The following is an 18,081-nucleotide window of genomic DNA, read 5'->3' as shown; positions in this document are numbered from 1 at the left end:
GAGCCACCCAGTTTGTGGCACTTTGTTATAGCAGTCCTAGGAATCTAATACACATGCCTAATATCTTCTTACTTTGTCAGGTGAGGCTGATAAATAGAGACCCAAAGAAACAAACAAACAAATGAGCAAACAAACAAAAATCCTGTCTACTGTCAACCTAGCAGATACCTTTTCCCCCTTCATCATCGCCCCCATGCCCACCTTTGTTGGATAGAAGTCCGTTATTCCAAGGCAGAAGCTGTAGTGAATTCAAGGAAGTCCTCTTAATACAACCATATAGCTGGTTTGGCACCTGAGTTTGCACAAAAAGCGTATCGTGGAATCATTTCTTCATGCTTAGAAATTTGACTTTATGCAGTTTCCTTGCTCCCTATGCCATAGAACTACCTTTGCCAAATAAACACGGTGATTAGATACTAATGACTGTCACAAATGCATTTTGCCAGACAATGATTGGCAAGCTTAATCCTACCATCTAAACTCTCAAGAGTAGATGCTTCCTTAACCTAAAACATTCCAAGACAACAAAAATTTTCTTCACCCCCCAAAATTTTGAAAACTAAAAAATTAAAATTTTCTTTACCCAACTATGATCCTCCCAACATCTCTATCATAGGCACTCTGGGAGAAAAAAATAACTGGTTGAAATACAAAGATATTAACGGCCAAAGGGACGATGAGGTATATTCAGAACAAGATATGAATATAGAACTTACTGGTCATATAACACTAGTTTCTATCTGCAGACAGAACAGAGTATTTAAATAAAGTAAGCAAGACGGTAAAGCCAAACTATACATTTTAGAGTGGGTACTCTACCACTGCAATATAAACTTGCATTCCATTGACATTACAGAGATTACTGAAATATCAAATTTATCATTTTACCATAAGAACACTTTTAGAAAGAAATCAAACCAAGGTTATTAAAGCAGCCGTTCAGTTAGCCTCATAACATGAATGGAATGCATGGTGCTGGCCCAAATGATGTTTTTGTTTTTCATCTTTGCTAAAAAGATTAATCAAGTAAGTTATTTTTAATACAATTTACTAGTTATTGTTTCTGAACTTTTTAGAAAAGAAAATCATTACCCAAGTACATTCTAATTCTAGAATGTTTGCAAATCCAGGCTTAAATTGAAGCTTGTAGATGCAATCCTACAAAGATTAGGAGGGGAGCCCGGGTGGCTCCATCAGTTAAGTGTTCGACTCTTGGTTTCGGCTCAGGTCATGATCTGAGGGTTGTGAGATGGAGCGGGCCTCCATGCTCAGTGGGGAGTCTGTTAGAGATTCTCTCCCTCTCCCTCTCACTCTGCCCCTCCCCTTGCTTGGGCGCACGCATGGTCTCTCTCCATCTCTCTTTCTCTCTCTCAAATAAATAAACCTTGTTTAAAAAAAAAAAAAGATTAGGAAAAGTCACCTTTGTGGCTCATTTTTTTCATATATTTCAGGCCAGTCCTTTTTCTATTAAAATGAGATAGTTGATAAAAATTTCTTTTGGGGGACTTTGACAATATGAAATATTTCCCACTTGAATTCCAATGCAGCTATACCATGAAATCCTAAATTTTTCAAGCAAATTATTCTGCACGGTAGTATTTTTTTTTAGTGAAGCAAACAATTTTAAACTAGTCTTCCATAGTATTTTAAAGATGAAAATGAAACAGTCACTGAACAGCTTCAGTTATTAGAAGAGTGAATACCTGTAAGGTACATTTTCATAGATGACTCTGAAACTATCTCAGTTATCTGGGAGAGAAAAAGATAAATATTTTTTAAACTTCCCTATCTTTCCAAGGGCTCCTTAAAAAAAAACTAGTTTCTTTTTGTTCACTCATTCATTCATTTACTCATTCAAATCTTTACTGAGGGTTTGCTTTATGTAAGGCACTATTAGATGCTACTGCTTTATAATTCCACATATGTGAAGTTCTTTTAAATGTGTATGATCATTAACAAAAGCAGGTATTTACCTGGAAAAACAAAAACAGTAGTGTTCCTCTCTAAAGGAATTAAGCAAATAATTCAGGGAAAACTATGGCAGTTGACCATTTGTTGCTGTAGTAGATTATATGATTGGCTCAAAATTCTTCCTTCCCTCCCACAATCATCCCATCCCATTGATTTTGGACTTGACTGTGTGACTTGATTTGACCAATGGCATGTTAGCCAATGTGATATAAGAAGAGGATTTAAGTATTGTTTTCTTGTTTGCTCTCATGCACTTCTGCCATCTTCATGATAAGACCATTCCCCAAGCAACCACAGAGTCTGGAACGAGACATGCAGAATGCACATAAACCAGACCTGCAACTCTAGCCAAGCCTACCTCATCCCAGAAAACCCATAGGTCTGTCAAGTTGAAAGAGACAGAGAGAGGGAAGCAGGGAGGGAGGGAGAGGAAGAGAGAAGTAAACTTAGGCATATAAAAAATAAGCTTCTAGGCTATTAAGTGAACATAGCCGTAACACGTAGACAACTTACTTTGATTATCGATTTTTAAGATCAACTTGTAAAGCACAGAAGATTTCAATATGGTCACAACATAGATTGTAAATGTTATCAAACTTGATGGAAAAATACAGCCAATGTTCACAGCAGCAATGTCCGCAATAACCAAACTGTGGAAAGAGCCGAGGTGCCCTTCAACAGACGAATGGATAAAGAAGATGATGTCCATATATACAATGGAATATTACTCATCCATCAGAAAGGACGAATACCCAACTTTTACATCAACATGGATGGGACTGGAGGAGATTATGCTAAGTGAAATAAGTCAGCAGAGAAAGTCAATTATCATATGGTTTCACTTATTTGTGGAACATAAGGAATAGCATGGAGGACATTAGAAGAAGGAAGGGAAAAATGAAGGAGGGGAAATCAGAGGGGGAGACGAACCATTAGAGACTACGGACTCTGAGAAACAAACTGAGGGTTTTAGAGGGGAGAGGGGTGGGGGGATGGGTTAGCCCAGTAATGGGTATTAAGGAGGGCACATATTGCATGGAGCACTGGGTGTTATACGAAAACAATGAATCATGGAACGCTACATCAAAAACTAATGATGTACTGTATGGTGACTAACATACCATAATAAAATAAAATAAAATAAAATAAAATAAAATAAAATACAGTTTGTTTCCTGAGATTAAGAATTCCTCATATCAGTGAGGTCATATGATACATGTCTTTCTCTGTTTGACTTATTTCGCTCAGCATAATACCCTCCAGGTCCATCCACGTCGTTGCAAATGGCAAGATCTTATTTCTTTTGATGGCTGCATAATATTCCATTGTATATATATACCACATCTTCTTTATCCATTCATCTGTTGATGGACATCTTGGCTCTTTCCATAGTTTGGTTATTGTGGACATTGCTGCTATAAACATTGGGGTGCACATACCACTTCGGATCACTACATTTATATCTTTGAGGTAAATATCCAGTAGTACAATTGCTGGGTCGTAGGGTAACTCTATTTTCAACTTTTTGAGGAACTTCCATACTGTTTTCCAGTGGCTTCAGCAACTTGCATTCCCACCAACAGTGTAGGAGGGTTCCCCTTTCTCCGCATCCTCGCCAACATCTGTCATTTCCTGACTTGTTAATTTTAACCGTTCTGACTGGTGTGAGGTGATATCTCATTGAGGTTTTGATTTGGATTTCCCTGATGCCGAGGAATGTTGAGCACTTTTTCATGTGTCTGTTGGCCATTTGGATGTCGTCTTTGGAAAAATGGCTGTTCATGTCTTCTGCCCATTTCTTGATTGGATCATTTGTTCTTTGGGTGTTGAGTTTGATAAGTTCTTTATAGATTTTGGATACTAGCCCTTTATCTGATATGTCATTTGCAAATATCTTCTCCCATTCTGTCAGTTGTCTTTTGGTTTTGTTGACTGTTTCCTTTGCTGTGCAAAAGCTTTTTATCTTGATGAAGTCCCAATAGTTCATTTTTGCCCTTGCTTCCCTTGATTTTGGTGATGTTTCTAGGAAGAAGTTGCTGCGGCTGAGGTCGAAGAGGTTACTGCCTGTGTTCTCCTCAAGGTCTTTGATGGATTCCTGTCTCACATTTAGGTCTTTCAACCATTTTGTGTCTGTTTTTATGTGTGGTGTAAGGAAATGGTCCAGTTTCATTCTTCTGCATGTGGCTGTCCAATTTTCCCAACACCATTTGTTGAAGAGACTGTCTTTTTTCCATTGGACATTCTTTCCTGCTTTGTCGAAGATGAGTTGACCATAGAGTTGAGGGTCCATTTCTGGGCTCTCTATTCTGTTCCATTGACCTATGTGTCTGTTTTTGTGCCAGGACCATACTGTCTTGATGATTACAGCTTTGTAATAGAGCTTGAAGTCCGGAATTGTGATGCCACCAGCTTTGCTTTTCTTTTTTTCTATTCAGGGTCTTTCTGGTTCTATACAAATTTTAGGATTATTTGTTCCATTTCTTTGAAAACGGTTGAGGGTATTTTGATAGGGATTGCATTAAATATGTAGATTGCTCTAGGTAGCATAGACATTTTCACAATATTTGTTCTTCCAATCCATGAGCATGGAACGTTTTTCCATTTCTTTGTGTCTTCCTCAATTTCTTTCATGAGTGTTCTATAGTTTTCTGAGTACAGATCCTTTGCCTCTTTGGTTAGATTTATTCCTAGGTATCATATGGTTTTGCGTGCCATTGTAAATGGGATCGACTCCTTAATTTCTCTTTTCTCTGTCTTGTTGTTGGTGTATAGGAATGCCACTGATTTCTGCGCATTGATTCTATATCCTGCCACTTGACTGAATTCCTGTATGAGTTCTAGCAGTTTTGGGGTGGAGTCTTTTGGGTTTTCCACATAAAGTATCATATCATCTGCAAAGAGTGAAAGTTTGACTTCTTCTTTGCTGATTCGGATGCTTTTATTTCTTTTTGTTGTCTGATGGCTGAGGCTAGGACTTCCAGTACTATGTTGAATAGCAGTGGTGATAGTGGACATCCCTGCCGTGTTCCTGACCTTAGGGGAAAAGCTCTCAGTTTTTCCCCTTTGAGAATGATATTTGCTGTGGATTTTTCATAGATGGCTTTTATGATATTGAGGTATGTACCCTCTATCCCTTCACTCTGAAGAGTTTTAATCAAGAAAGGATGCTGTACTTTGTCAAATGCTTATTCTGCATCTATTGAGAGGATCCTATAGTTCTTGTTCTTTCTTTTATTCATGTATTGTATCACATTGATTGATTTGAACCAACCTTGCAGCCCAGGAATAAATCCCACTTGGTCGTGGTGAATAATCCTTTTAATGTATTGTTGGATCCTATTGGCTAGTATTTTGGTGAGAATTTTTGCGTCCATGTTCATCAGGGATATTGGTCTGTAATTCTCCTTTTTGATGGGCTCTTTGTCTGGTTTTGGGATCAAGGTAATGCTGGCCTCGTAAAATGAGTTTGGAAGTTTTCCTTCCATTTCTATTTTTAATCACAAATGTATTTAAAAACATATATTAAAATAGTGATATAACTGTAATGAAAGATAGGAGGAGGGGGAAATGGGTAGTTTGATAGTATCTAAAATTGAAATCAAGAAATAGTGGTAGATACACAGTACTTAGAGATGCAGAGGTAATTGAGGGCTGCCACATAGAGTCATGCAAATTCTACAGGGTACAACTGAATATCACAGCCCTGACTGGCCACAAGAATAAATATTAATGTTAACTGTTAAAAATTAAAAGTAGTTTGCTCTGGGGAACAGGACTGGGATTGAGGAAGGGCAAGGCAGACTATTATTGTTGTCTTTTTTCTTTTTCATTAAAAAAATAACACTCAGTACTAGTTTACCCTGAAATCATGTGTATATATTACTTTGGCAAAAAAAAAAAAAAAAAAAATCAAACTCCAATTGAATAAAATAAATAAATAAGAATTTAATTTTCTCTTTGCCTTCTCCCCATCATTGTCTATTTCCAAACCTTCTTAGCTCCTGAATAGATTGTGGTGAAGTCTTCTAAATGTTTTCCTTGCCTCTAGTACCCTCCAACACATCCTGCAATGCCTCTAGAGTGTTCTGTCTCAAATAAAAATATGACCATGTCAATGATCCTTGCACCCCCTGTGCGATGTTCCTTAACGTGGGAGCTAAGATGACTCTCTCCAGTGTCTTCTCTGGTAACTATTGTCACTTTATCTTTTCCCCAGACTAATTGAGGTTTTCCCCATTCATCATGCTCTATCTGCCTTTAGTCTTACATTATCTGGCTGAAATGCTCTTTCCTTTTCTTTTTATTAAAGATTTTTTTTTGTTATTATTTATTTATTTGAGAGAGAGAATGAGAAAGAGAGAGAGCACGAGAGGGGGGAGGGTCAGAGGGAGAAGCAGACTCCCCACCAAGCAGGGAGCCTGATGAGGGACTCGATCCCCAGACTCCAGGATCATGACCTGAACCGAAGGCAGTTGCTTAACCAACTGAGCCACCCAGGTGCCCGCTCTTTCCTTTTCTAAACTACAACATGCTCCCACCCCTCCCCAACTCATTGCCTCCATTTGGTTTACTCTCTTCTTCTCATCCTGTTGTCCCAGGTGATTGGCTTAAATGGAGCTCATTACAGGACTTGGCCTCCCTCTCTCCTTTTGTGAGCTCTGTTCCTTGGTGTTGGCTTCACTCTTGAACCCAAAATAGTTCATTGCAAGATGCTTTTGGCACATTTAGTGGAAAAGAACAAGGGCCTTCCCAAACCTCACTGTGTCCCATTGGCCCTGGGCAGGTAATGTGCCTATATTTGAGCCAATCACTATGCCAGGGGAACACCATGTTCTGATTGGCCTGTTCTGGGTCACCTGCTCCCAGGAGATGAATTCAACACCATAGGAAGCAGATAAATTGAGAATAGGAGAGGGATTGATCTTAAAGGGAAATCGAGATGTAACTTCTAAAAGGGAAGTGTGCAAATACTGCACACAAATACTATACATTTCTGCCATAATCCCAAGAGCAGATTCCGTGACTTCTCACTGAAGACTCAGCACTACTGTAGTGGCACTTGACAAATGTTAGGTGCCCAAAATGTTTATGGAATTTTTATGTGTGAGGTATTGCTTTCTGACTAAAAGATATATTTTATGATTAGGTGTGTATCAAATAACGACATTTTAAAATCAAATCATCCAGTTTGTACACATGCAAGTTGTTTAAGATAGCTCTGTAAAAAATGAACAATATTTCTGTAGCTGTATGTAAATTCCAATCATACTAGATAAGCAAAGTGGAATTCTGTGCCATTTTTTTTGAGGGGAGGGCCACGGGGAAGGGGCAGAGGGAGAGGGAGAGAGAGAATCCCAAGCAGGCTCCACTCCCAGCTCGGGGCCCAATGCTGGGCAGATCCCACGATCCCGAGACCATGACCTGAGCTGAAATCAAGAGTTGGATGCTTACTTCACTGAGCCACCCAGGTGATCCTGTCAAATTTTTATATATAGAGTGGACCCTCGAACAACATGGGTGTGAACTGCATGGGTCTACTTAAACACAAATTTTTAAAATAATACGGTACAGTACTGTAGATATAGTTTCTCTTCCTTATGGTTTTCTTAACATTTTCTTTTCTCTAGCTTTCTTTGTTGTAAAAATACAAAATATGATACATATAACATACAAAATACGTGTTCATCAACTGTTTATGTTATCTGTAAGGCTTCTGGTCAATAGTAGGCTATTAGTTAAGTTTTGGGGTAGCCAAAAGTTACACTTGGGTTTTCAACTGGGCAGGGGGGTTGACACCTCTAACACCTGCATTGTTCAGGAGTCAACTGTATTGCAGTTTTATTTGAACCGAGAAAGTCATGAGAAATCCATCCCAAAGAAGTTGACATTTTGGAGGGCTTTTTATTTCATTTTTTAAATCTATCTTAACTTAGAGTGCTTTACAACCAATGCTTTAAAAGAAAACGCTGCTTCGGCATTAAGTTTTACATAATCTTTAAAGTGCCAAAATAAACCCTCAGACAGATCAAGGGATTCATAATAGAAAAAAGAATCTGCTTTTTTAAATGCATAAAGAGCACATCTGAAGATTTATTCTCAAGAGTGAGTATGTGCAAACCAGACCCCTTTGAGGAACAGAGGTGTGCTAACAGGCATTCTGTCTTAGCAATTGAGCTTCTCTCAACAACATGACGCAACTGTTTCATTAGCTGCATGTAGGCAACTTGATTCTTCTCTCATCCTATTCTTTGTAGAACCTATCTGGGCAGCTACTTAATGCTAACAGGCCAAATTCTTTCTTCAGGTCTTCCTGCCAAATAGAACCATAATTGTCATCAAGATGTGATCATCTGTGTAATATTGCTTTAACTCATGCTGAATGAAAGCACCAGTGTGATTTGCCATGTCATTTCAGCTCTTATTCTTGAAAAGTAGAAAACATGTAAACACTTCTTTTTATTCCCTTTTCCAAATCATAAGACTGTGAATAAATTAACATTGTCCTATTTGAGGTATTGTACTATTTGATTAGAGAAAGAAAGATGGCTAGAATGGAAAGAGGAGGTTTTTAAGGGAGGATATTTGCTGGGGGAGGGAGAGAATAAAGACTCTACTTAATAGAATATAAAAGCTTTCACAGACCAGAAATGTCCTGTCCAGTATGGTAGCTTCTATCCACATGTAACTATGTATTTATTTCTATTTTTTTAAGGATTTTATTTATTTATTTGACAGAGAGAGATACAGCGGGAGAGAGTACGCAAGCAGGGGGAGTGGGAGAGGGAGAAGCAGGCTTCCCGCGGAGTAGGGAGCCCGATGCGGGGCTCAATGCGGGGCTCGATCCCAGGACCCTGGGATCATGACCTGAGCCAAAGGCAGATGCTTAACGACTGAGCCACCCAGGCGCCCCCACGTGTAACTATGAAATGTGGCTAATCTGAATTGGAACATGCTGCAAATGTGAAATACATATACAATTTCAAAAATTCAGGACAGAAAAAGAATGTAAAATACCTCAGTAATAACTTTTATATTGATTATATGTTGAAACGATGGTGTTTTAGATGTATTGGACTAAATAAAATATACTCTTAAAGTTAATCTCACTTTTACTTTTTGAATGTGGCTACTAGAAACATTTAAAATAGTGCATGTAGTTTGCATTGTGTCTCACACCATGTTTCTATTGAACAGAGCTAGTCCACAATATACATGCCAAGAAATGAGAATGGTCAGATGAGATATGAGGAAAAATAAAGTCACATCTAACAAGCATTCTCAAATGTTATTTCTGTTCCAAAAGGCATATTTGGAGGAATATTTGTCTTTCTTATAGAGGTCAGGGTAAAGTAGGTAAATTTTTTTCAGTAAAGGAGCTATTTGTTTTTGCCTGTCTGGATATCTATATTCCCTTCTTCTGGTAATGGTGCCCTGGTATTCCCCTGAGGAGCCATCTCTCCCTCATTTTGAGTCCATGTGGTTTTGATGAAGTTGATTCATGATGCTAGAATTCATCATGTGACCCAGTCCTAACCAATCAGAATATTTCATTACCTTGGTCATAATAATTGGCTCAGGAAATTGATAAAAGTTGGTCAACTGTGAATCAGCTCTAGATTTTGGGGTGACTACTAAAAAAGAGGTGTTTGGTAATCTGGCGGATTAAGTCTTTAACTACTCATGGCCACATTAGCCAGGGGAGAGCTGATCTAAAAATGAAAACAACCAAGAGGAAAGCCGTGGTAAGAGACAGAAGCAGAATATTTTTGAGTACCTGGATCCATTCTATGACTAAAGCTACCATCTGGAATTTTTCAGAATTTTCATAAATTCCCTTCCTTGATCAAACAAACTTAAATTTAATTTCTGTCCTTCAAAACAAAGAAATCTGACTAATGTAAAGGGATTATCAAATAAGTAAACAATCTGCATTCATACAATTCAATGAACACTCATAGAGATTTGTCTGTGTTCAAGCAACTGTGTTGAGTGCTGATGGAGGAAGCACAAAGTTGTTTATTATTAACATCCATCCATCCATCCATCTGTCCATCTACTGAGTAAGCATCATTGAGATCCTCTTCCATGCCAGGCACTATTTTAGACACTGGAGAAACAGAAATAAAAATTCAAAGTGACAGACATTGAGTATCTTTCTATTTTCTAAGTTATCTGTGGGCCTATGACTAGTTCTTTTTGCTCTCTCCAATAGCACTCCAATTTCCAGTTTTTCATAAGTTAAACTTGTTATATAATTTCTGTTCCATTTTGTCCCAGGAAATTCTTCCTTGGATCTTTCCACCATCCTATTCACATTTGGACTTGCTTTCAGGGTCTGCTGCCAACTCTCCTCTGTAACTGCCCTTCCTCATCTTAGGAATTCCTTTGACCCCTCTCTTATGTTGGATTCCCTGTTTCTTTGTTATGAAGAAGCACAATTCCTGAAAAGGAGTATATGGGAGGTAAATATTTTGAGACCCTGCAAGCCTGAAAAATATCTAATTTATTCCCATAATTGACTGATAGTTTTGATGATTTTAGAATTCTAAGTTGGAGGTCATTTTTAATTTTGAAGACATTGCTCCATTGTCATCTATTGAGAAGTCCAATAGTATTCCGTTCTTTAGCCATTGTACATGGTCTACTTTTACCCTCTATAAGTTTTTAAAATTTTCTCATTATTCCTGGGATCCTAAAATTCCATGATTATGTGTCTTGGAGTGATTCCTCTTAATCTAGAGGCTTAACTTTCATTATTTCTTTGATAATACCGTTCCCTCAGTTTGCTCTGTTCTCTCTTCCTGGAACTCATGTTGGTCAGATATTGGACTTCCTGGATTGATCTTGAAATTTTCTTATCTCCTATTGTCTGTCCCCATATCTTTTTTTAATGCTACTTTGAAGAAATACTCTATCTCAACATTTCCACTGAATTTTGTCTAATTTCCTCTGACATATTTTTTTTTTTTTTTTTTTAAAGATTTTATTTATTTATTCGACAGAGGGAGAGACAGCGAGAGAGGGAACACAAGCAGGGGGAGAGGCAGAGGGAGAGGGAGAAGCAGGCTTCCCGCGGAGCAGGGAGCCCGATGCGGGGCTCGATCCCAGGACCCTGGGATCATGACCTGAGCCGAAGGCAGACGCTTAACGACTGAGCCACCCAGGCGCCCCTCCTCTGACATATTTTTAATTTCCAAGAGCTCTTTCTTGATTTCTCATTGCACTTGGTTTCCATGGCATCTTGTTTCAAAGTAATTCTTGTTTTAATGGTGCAATATCTTCTCTTATCTCTTTGAGGATGTTAATTATAATTAATTAGAAGTTTTCTTCTATTCCGTGAATCTTCTGTTTTTTCCCTGAATTGCTTTTACCTGCTTGTTTTGGTCTCTTTCAAGTTGGATATTTTCCTCAAACGTCTAAGGGCTCTTAGCAGTCAATGCATACTTATGAATGAAACCCTTAAACATTTATTGGAGGCTCCGTGTACATGGGTGGGCTGTGTGGCTGGTGGACTTTACTCTGAGTAAAATGTGATCAGGCAAAAGGCCAGTTTTTCACTGGGGAGATTTTCAGATGTCAGCATCTGTAAGTCTTTTCTGTGATACTTTGGAATTTCTCTTGCGAAGGATCTCCAGTTGCCTGTTAAAAAGTACAAATTTGGTTATGGGTATTGTAGGAGCAAGCTGGGAGCAATTTAGCAAACTTTTGCTCAATAATCTGTGTTCAGTTTGTAACTTTAGCCCCACTGCTGCTATACTCGGTGTCCTCAAATCCATAATCATTCCAGTCCAATTTCTCCACAGAACAAATAGCCTATCTCTTGCCAGAATTGGGATAAAACCTAGCTGTATCTGGTGGGGAGGGAGTCTAGAGAAGGAGGTAGTTCTCACAGCTCTTTACACTATCTTTCAGCCAATCCCAGGCTTTTGGCCCTATTTCCCACCTCAACCACCTCAACCGTCTGCCTTGTTAGTCTCTATTTCCTGGGAGCAATGGAGAAAGAAATCACTGAGACCAGTGATATTCAAAATAGTTGCTGAGTTTTATATTTAGATTTCTTTTTCTTTCAGATTTCCGATTTAGAGCTTCATGACTTTAATGGGTAAGAATAAGATCAGGTGATTTTGCCTATTAAATTTGAAAGCCTATAACAGGATAATATTAGACTGTTCTTTACCTTCCATAGTTCCATACGTGAGTATTAATTACAATTTAAATCTTATATTATAATTTAAATCTTCAAATATGATATCATTTTGACATAATTACTACTAAGTTAAAAGGTGCTAAAGCTATACCAACTTCACATTTTTATTCCCATTTCTTTATGAAGGTAATTAGTAGTATAATTTAATGGCTTCTTTCTTTTCTACTTTTATTTCACCTCTATTCTCTAGGTGGATATTAATATGGGCCACTATCATATTCATTGTTTAAATAAACTTTTGTGATAATATTTCAAATAAACTTCTTCAATCCACTGGAGTTCACTTTGGAGGTGTACTGCTGGGCCTCTTCATGAAGTATTGGTATTTTGTACTATTTTCATATCGAAACAAATATATTCTATATGTTGAAACTGAGAACCAAATCTTAGCTATTGTCAACAGCATGGAAAAACAATTCCAAATTCGTAAATTTTTCCTATTTCTGCTCGTTATGTCATTTTAGTAAGTAAAGTAATGAGATTTATTCGTATAAGACATTATGGTTTATTCTATACCAGGAGTTTCAATATGCAGAAATGCCAAATGATGTTAATTTCTTGGTTTCAAATATAACCTCTGTAAAATGCAACCATGCCATCTCCTTTTGTTACTGTCTCAACATTAAGGATGAAAAGAAATTTGGATTTATGAGTAGGGCTTGAGAATGGTGGTGGGGTGGGGGGTGAAAGAAGTCTTACATCTTTCATATTTTCTTCTAAAATACCCAAATTGTTACCATTTCATTTCAATTCAACAAATGTCTCTTTGGTACAAACTAAGTGTAGAATGCAGGGATACAGAAATGATGACAACCCAGGCCTTGACTTCACAATCTGCAAGGTGACAGAGTGGAACAATAGGATACATCCACAAATAATTATAATACTTGGAAGAATGTGATAACACCCATGGGAAAAAGTATAAATAAAATGTTTCAAGAACATGGAAGGGAGTTACTATGATTTTGTTTGGAGGTATTGAACAAGAAGGGAAGCCTCAGATGGGGGGCAGCAGAAAGCCTAGTTTGGCTGGATGATAAGGACCACACTTCTGTGTTTGTGTTACTATCTTCTTCCAAATCAACAGCAGTCCCTCATGAAAATCAGGTAAAGTCCATGTTTCTCACTTCCTGATTCCTTACGAGGCAGCTTTATCACCTTCTTTTCTGCTTTGCCAACGTAAAGTAGAGGTTAAGTTTGGAAAGACAAAGATGAAAATTCCAGTTCCACCGCTAACTAGCTAAGTGACATTGGACAAGTTAACTTCACTGAGCCAATTTATAACTCCTTCTCTGAGATATAGGAATAATAATAACAGTACTTATTGCATAGGGTTATGGTAAAGGTTAAATGAATTAATAATGCAGATAAGTGTTCCAAAATATGGTGGCTATCATTATAGTAAAAGGAGCCAAGATTAGGAAGTAGGAAATCTGATCTTTAGTTTGAGTATTGCTACTTATAAACTGTGTGACCTACACAAACTGCTTATCCTCTCTGGGCCTCAATTTCCATATCTGCAAAAATAAGGAATTGACCTGTAAGATCTGTACTTTCTCTAAACTATAATAGTCTAGGTGATATGGATGACATTTTTATTTGATTTTGATACTAAACTATGCAATTGGATCAAATTGGATCAAATTGCCATCATTAAGCATATAATACATTGAAATTATTATAAGGCTAAAAATGAAAGCGATAATAATGAGTTGGGCTGGGGGAGGGGTTTCAAGGGGACACAAAAAAGAGTAGTGATAGATCAGCTCCTATTATCATCTGCCTTGATACAAGAGCAAATAGATGGTAAATAGTATTAAATTCAGATGCCAAGCTCAAAGGCGTATGATTTTGTTAAAAAAAAAAAAATTAGAAAATATGCTTACTCTAATTTCATATTGGTTATCCTGACAGTTTAGGGCCTAAATCTCAGTGAAAATTGTGTCCAACAAAAAGTTATTTAATATGAAGATGGTAACAGGGTACAATAGTAATGCTTAAAAAATACCTAATGATATAACTAAACAAAGAACACCAAGAAAAAAATCTGAGATACCACCCTGAGATGAGTGACAATATTGGATCAACTATCATGTCCATTTTTATATATACTAAGAATAGTCTTGGAATAGGAAATAGGTAGACATTATAACGTAAAAAATGAGGTGCATCACTATTTCTGCTTTCTCAATTTTTATTCCCTGCTATGAAATTTTATCTTTGTTCCCTATAAAATGTGCAAAAGAGATGTTGATGATATCTGGAAATGCATCAAGAAGACAAAATCATTCATCTATTTTAGATATCTCTAATTATTTAACCAAAGCATTGAAATTAAATGCACAGCATGTATATCTGAGATGATGATATCCTTGGAGTCCATTCTCACAAAAGAAAAAGAATGCTGAGAAATCTTTGGCTCATAAACCCGGATGAATCCAAGATGTTTGCATAAAATTTAGCATAATATGATTATGTGGCTGATTAGAAATTTTCTGGAAGGGGCTATGTTCCATGCCTTAAATAATTGGTTGATCAAATTTGTCTTTGATTTTTCGGTCTCTGATCAGTGCAGTGCATTAGAGTTCAGAACTAAAGGAAATATAGCAAGTTGTGTTATTTTTAAAGCAGCTAATAAAACTTACTGAAAAAATGATTTCTCAGAATTATGAATAATTTTATAGTTAATTAAGGCATTGAATATTTATGCCTTATAATTAAAAATATCAAATTCATACAAAAGTGTTTAGATTTTATTAAATTAGAAATGTATATTATGTTTGTATGTTACATGTTGATAATTCATAATTGAGTAGGTATTTTACAATCCTACTAGTATATTGGGGTTTTTTTGTTCCTAAGTAAAAGAATAGCTTTCATTTTTGGTTAGTATCTCAAAAAATATGACTCTAGTCATACCCCTCTGTAAATTTTATATTTCTCTACTATGGAAACATGAATATTTCAAACTACTCCAATTTATTTGTATGTTTACATCATATTCTGTGAAAATGTACCCCAGATTAAGAATTAACTGCCCAGGAGCACCTGGGTGGCTCAGGAGGTTAAGCGTCTGCCTTCGGCTCAGGTCATGATCCCAGGGTCCTGGGACTGAGCCTCACGTTGGGCTCCCTGCTTAGCGGGGAGCCTGCTTCTTCCTCTCCTCCCTGCTCCTGCTCTCTGTCACTATCTGTCTCTCTCTCTCAAATAAATAAACAAAATCTAAAAAAAAAAAAAAAAAATTAAATACCCAGTGATCACATAAATCAAGAAACTATTAATTCTGCCAGCAGTTTATGTCTATACTTGGTATTATATGAAAACTATTGATATGCTGGGACGCCTGGGTGGCTCAGTTAGTTAAGCGCCCAACTCTTGATTTTGGTTCAGGTCACGATCTCGGAGTCATGAGACTGAGCCCCGTGTCTGGCTCACTGCTGCTGAGTGTGGAGACTGCTTAAGATTCTCTCTCTCTCTCCCCCTCTGTCCCTTCCCCACATGAGCCTCTCTCTCTAAAAACAACAAACAAGTAAACTATATCTGTTTTAGGTAGATAATAGTGAACTTGGATGGATATTCATGGTGGTTTGATTATAATAATGACCCCAATTCACTCACACCTTTCTATATCCATGCCATTTGTTAGTGTCCTCTTATTCAGATTTGGGGCTTGGGCATGTGATTTGCCTTGGCCAATGGAACAGTGGCAAGTAAACAACGCAAGCAAAGTCTTGAAAAGCATTTGCATATTACTCTCTTGTACTTCACATGCTGCCACTATGTAAATAAGCTCTAGCCAGCCTCTGGATGATGGGACAAGGCTCAGTCATTCTCATTACCCCAGCAAACAGGGAGCCAAATTCCAGACCAGAGTGAGGCCACCTTGGATCATGCAGCTTCCAGGATTAGCAATTCCAACCAAGATCAGCAGAGCCTCTCCAATCAGCAGAAATGGCAATCTGACTTGTAGACTTTTGAACAATAACACATGGTTGCTCTTTTAAGCCACTAAGTTATGGATTGGTTTATGACACGGCAATAAATAACTGATATAATGTATGTAGGAAATAGAACAAAAACATCTTTCCAAAGAACATTAACATTTTCTTTTTTTTTAAAAGATTTTATTTACTGATTTGAGAGAGAGAGAGAGAAACAGCATGAGAGGGGGAGGGTCAGAGGGAGAAGCAGTTTCCCTGCCGAGCCAAGAGCCTGATGCGGGAATCCATCCCAGGACTCTGGGATCATGACCTGAGCTGAAGGCAGGCACTTAACCAACTGAGCCACCCAGGCACACCAAACATTAATATTTTCATATCATGTATCTGTTGTTATAGGAAAATTCCTTTGTGTAACTAGATTTTCAGTGTAGGGGACCATCTTGGATATGACCCTTTTTCTATCCTTGGCTTTATAGATATCCTAAACATTTGTCAAATCAATAAAAAAATATTAGGCACCAGTTAAGTCCCTGGAACAGCACTAGATGCTGAGAATACAAGAGTGAATCAGCTAGACTCCTATCTCTATGTTTATTGAGCTTACACTAAAGTCAAGTTATTGGATTATTATAATATACTTTGTGGTACTTGCCATGGAAAATTCTTTGCTCTTCTAAGTCAAGCTGAGTTCCAAAGTTGGCTCCATTTATGTATTTCATTATATATGGCCATGATCTTTCCCTTCTCTCCAGAAATTCTTCAGCAATGATATTCATTAGTTCTCTTCATTGATATTTCTATTTCTCATTCTTCAGGGGAACACAGTAGCATTGCACTTTCCCATATGCAGTAGACTGCAAAAGTGGCAAATTATTTCTTTTCCCCTATCTGCATCCATTTGCAATTTGTCTTCCAGCTCTTTGTGTTAATATAGCTTGGCTATATGATTTGCTTTAGCCGTTGGAACTGTAGCAAATGTGACTCAAGCTGAAACTTATAAAGTGCTTGTGTACTGGGTCTTGCTCTCTTGCTGCTCTTAGAACACTGTGAATGCAACCCTGTGAACAAGCCAGGGCTAGCCTCTTGATGATGAGGGACACCTGGCCTGATTGCTCTGTTGTCCCAGCTGATAGCTCACTCCCAGAAAAAGAGCTGCCTTGCTGACAGGCAGCTAATCACAGATACCTAAGGAAGTGCAGCGCCGACCAGCAGAAGTGTCTGGCTGAGCCTAATACAAATTGCCATTCCATAGAATCATGAGCTAAATGAATAGTTGATGTTTTAAGCTATTAAGTTTTGGAGTGGTTTGTTATGCCCTTAAAGCCATCTGATATATCACTCCTTCGAAATTAGGCACAGCCACATGATTTGCTTCATCCACTGAACTATGTCACTTCTGGCAGAAGCCTTTAAGAGCTGGACTGTGATTCAGCATCTTATTTTTCTTGTCATGGTGACTAGGGTGCTTCCAGATGGTGGGGTTTCATAAACCTGGGTCCCTTAATGGACATGGGACAGTCCTCCCCATCCTCCCTGATACTGACTTTTGGAGAACATACAGTTTAAGTAAGAAATCTTTGTTATGATGAACATTGGGTGTTATATGTAAGTGATGAATCACTAAATTCTATACCTGAAACCAATTTTACCATATATGTTCACTTACTAGAATTTTAAAAAATATTTTATTTATCTATTTAAGAGAGAGAGCGAGCAAGCAGGGGGAGCAGCAGAGGCAGAGAGAGAAGCAGACTCCCTGCTGAGCAGGGAGCCCAAGGCGGGACTCCATCCCAGGACCCCAGGATCACGACCGGAGCCGAAGGCAGACGCTCAACCGACTGAGCCATCCAGGCGCCCTCACTAACTAGAATTTAAATAAAAACTTGAAATTAAAAAAAAAACTTTGTATTAAACCTTTGAGATTTGGGTTTACTGTTACTAAAGCATAACCTAGTCCATTCT

Source organism: Phoca vitulina, unplaced genomic scaffold (genome assembly GCF_004348235.1).
Source record: "Phoca vitulina isolate PV1807 unplaced genomic scaffold, GSC_HSeal_1.0 scaffold3, whole genome shotgun sequence".
NCBI lineage: Eukaryota > Metazoa > Chordata > Mammalia > Carnivora > Phocidae > Phoca > Phoca vitulina.
The sequence above is the reverse complement of the archived record's forward strand: the minus strand, read 5'-3'. Positions refer to the sequence as shown.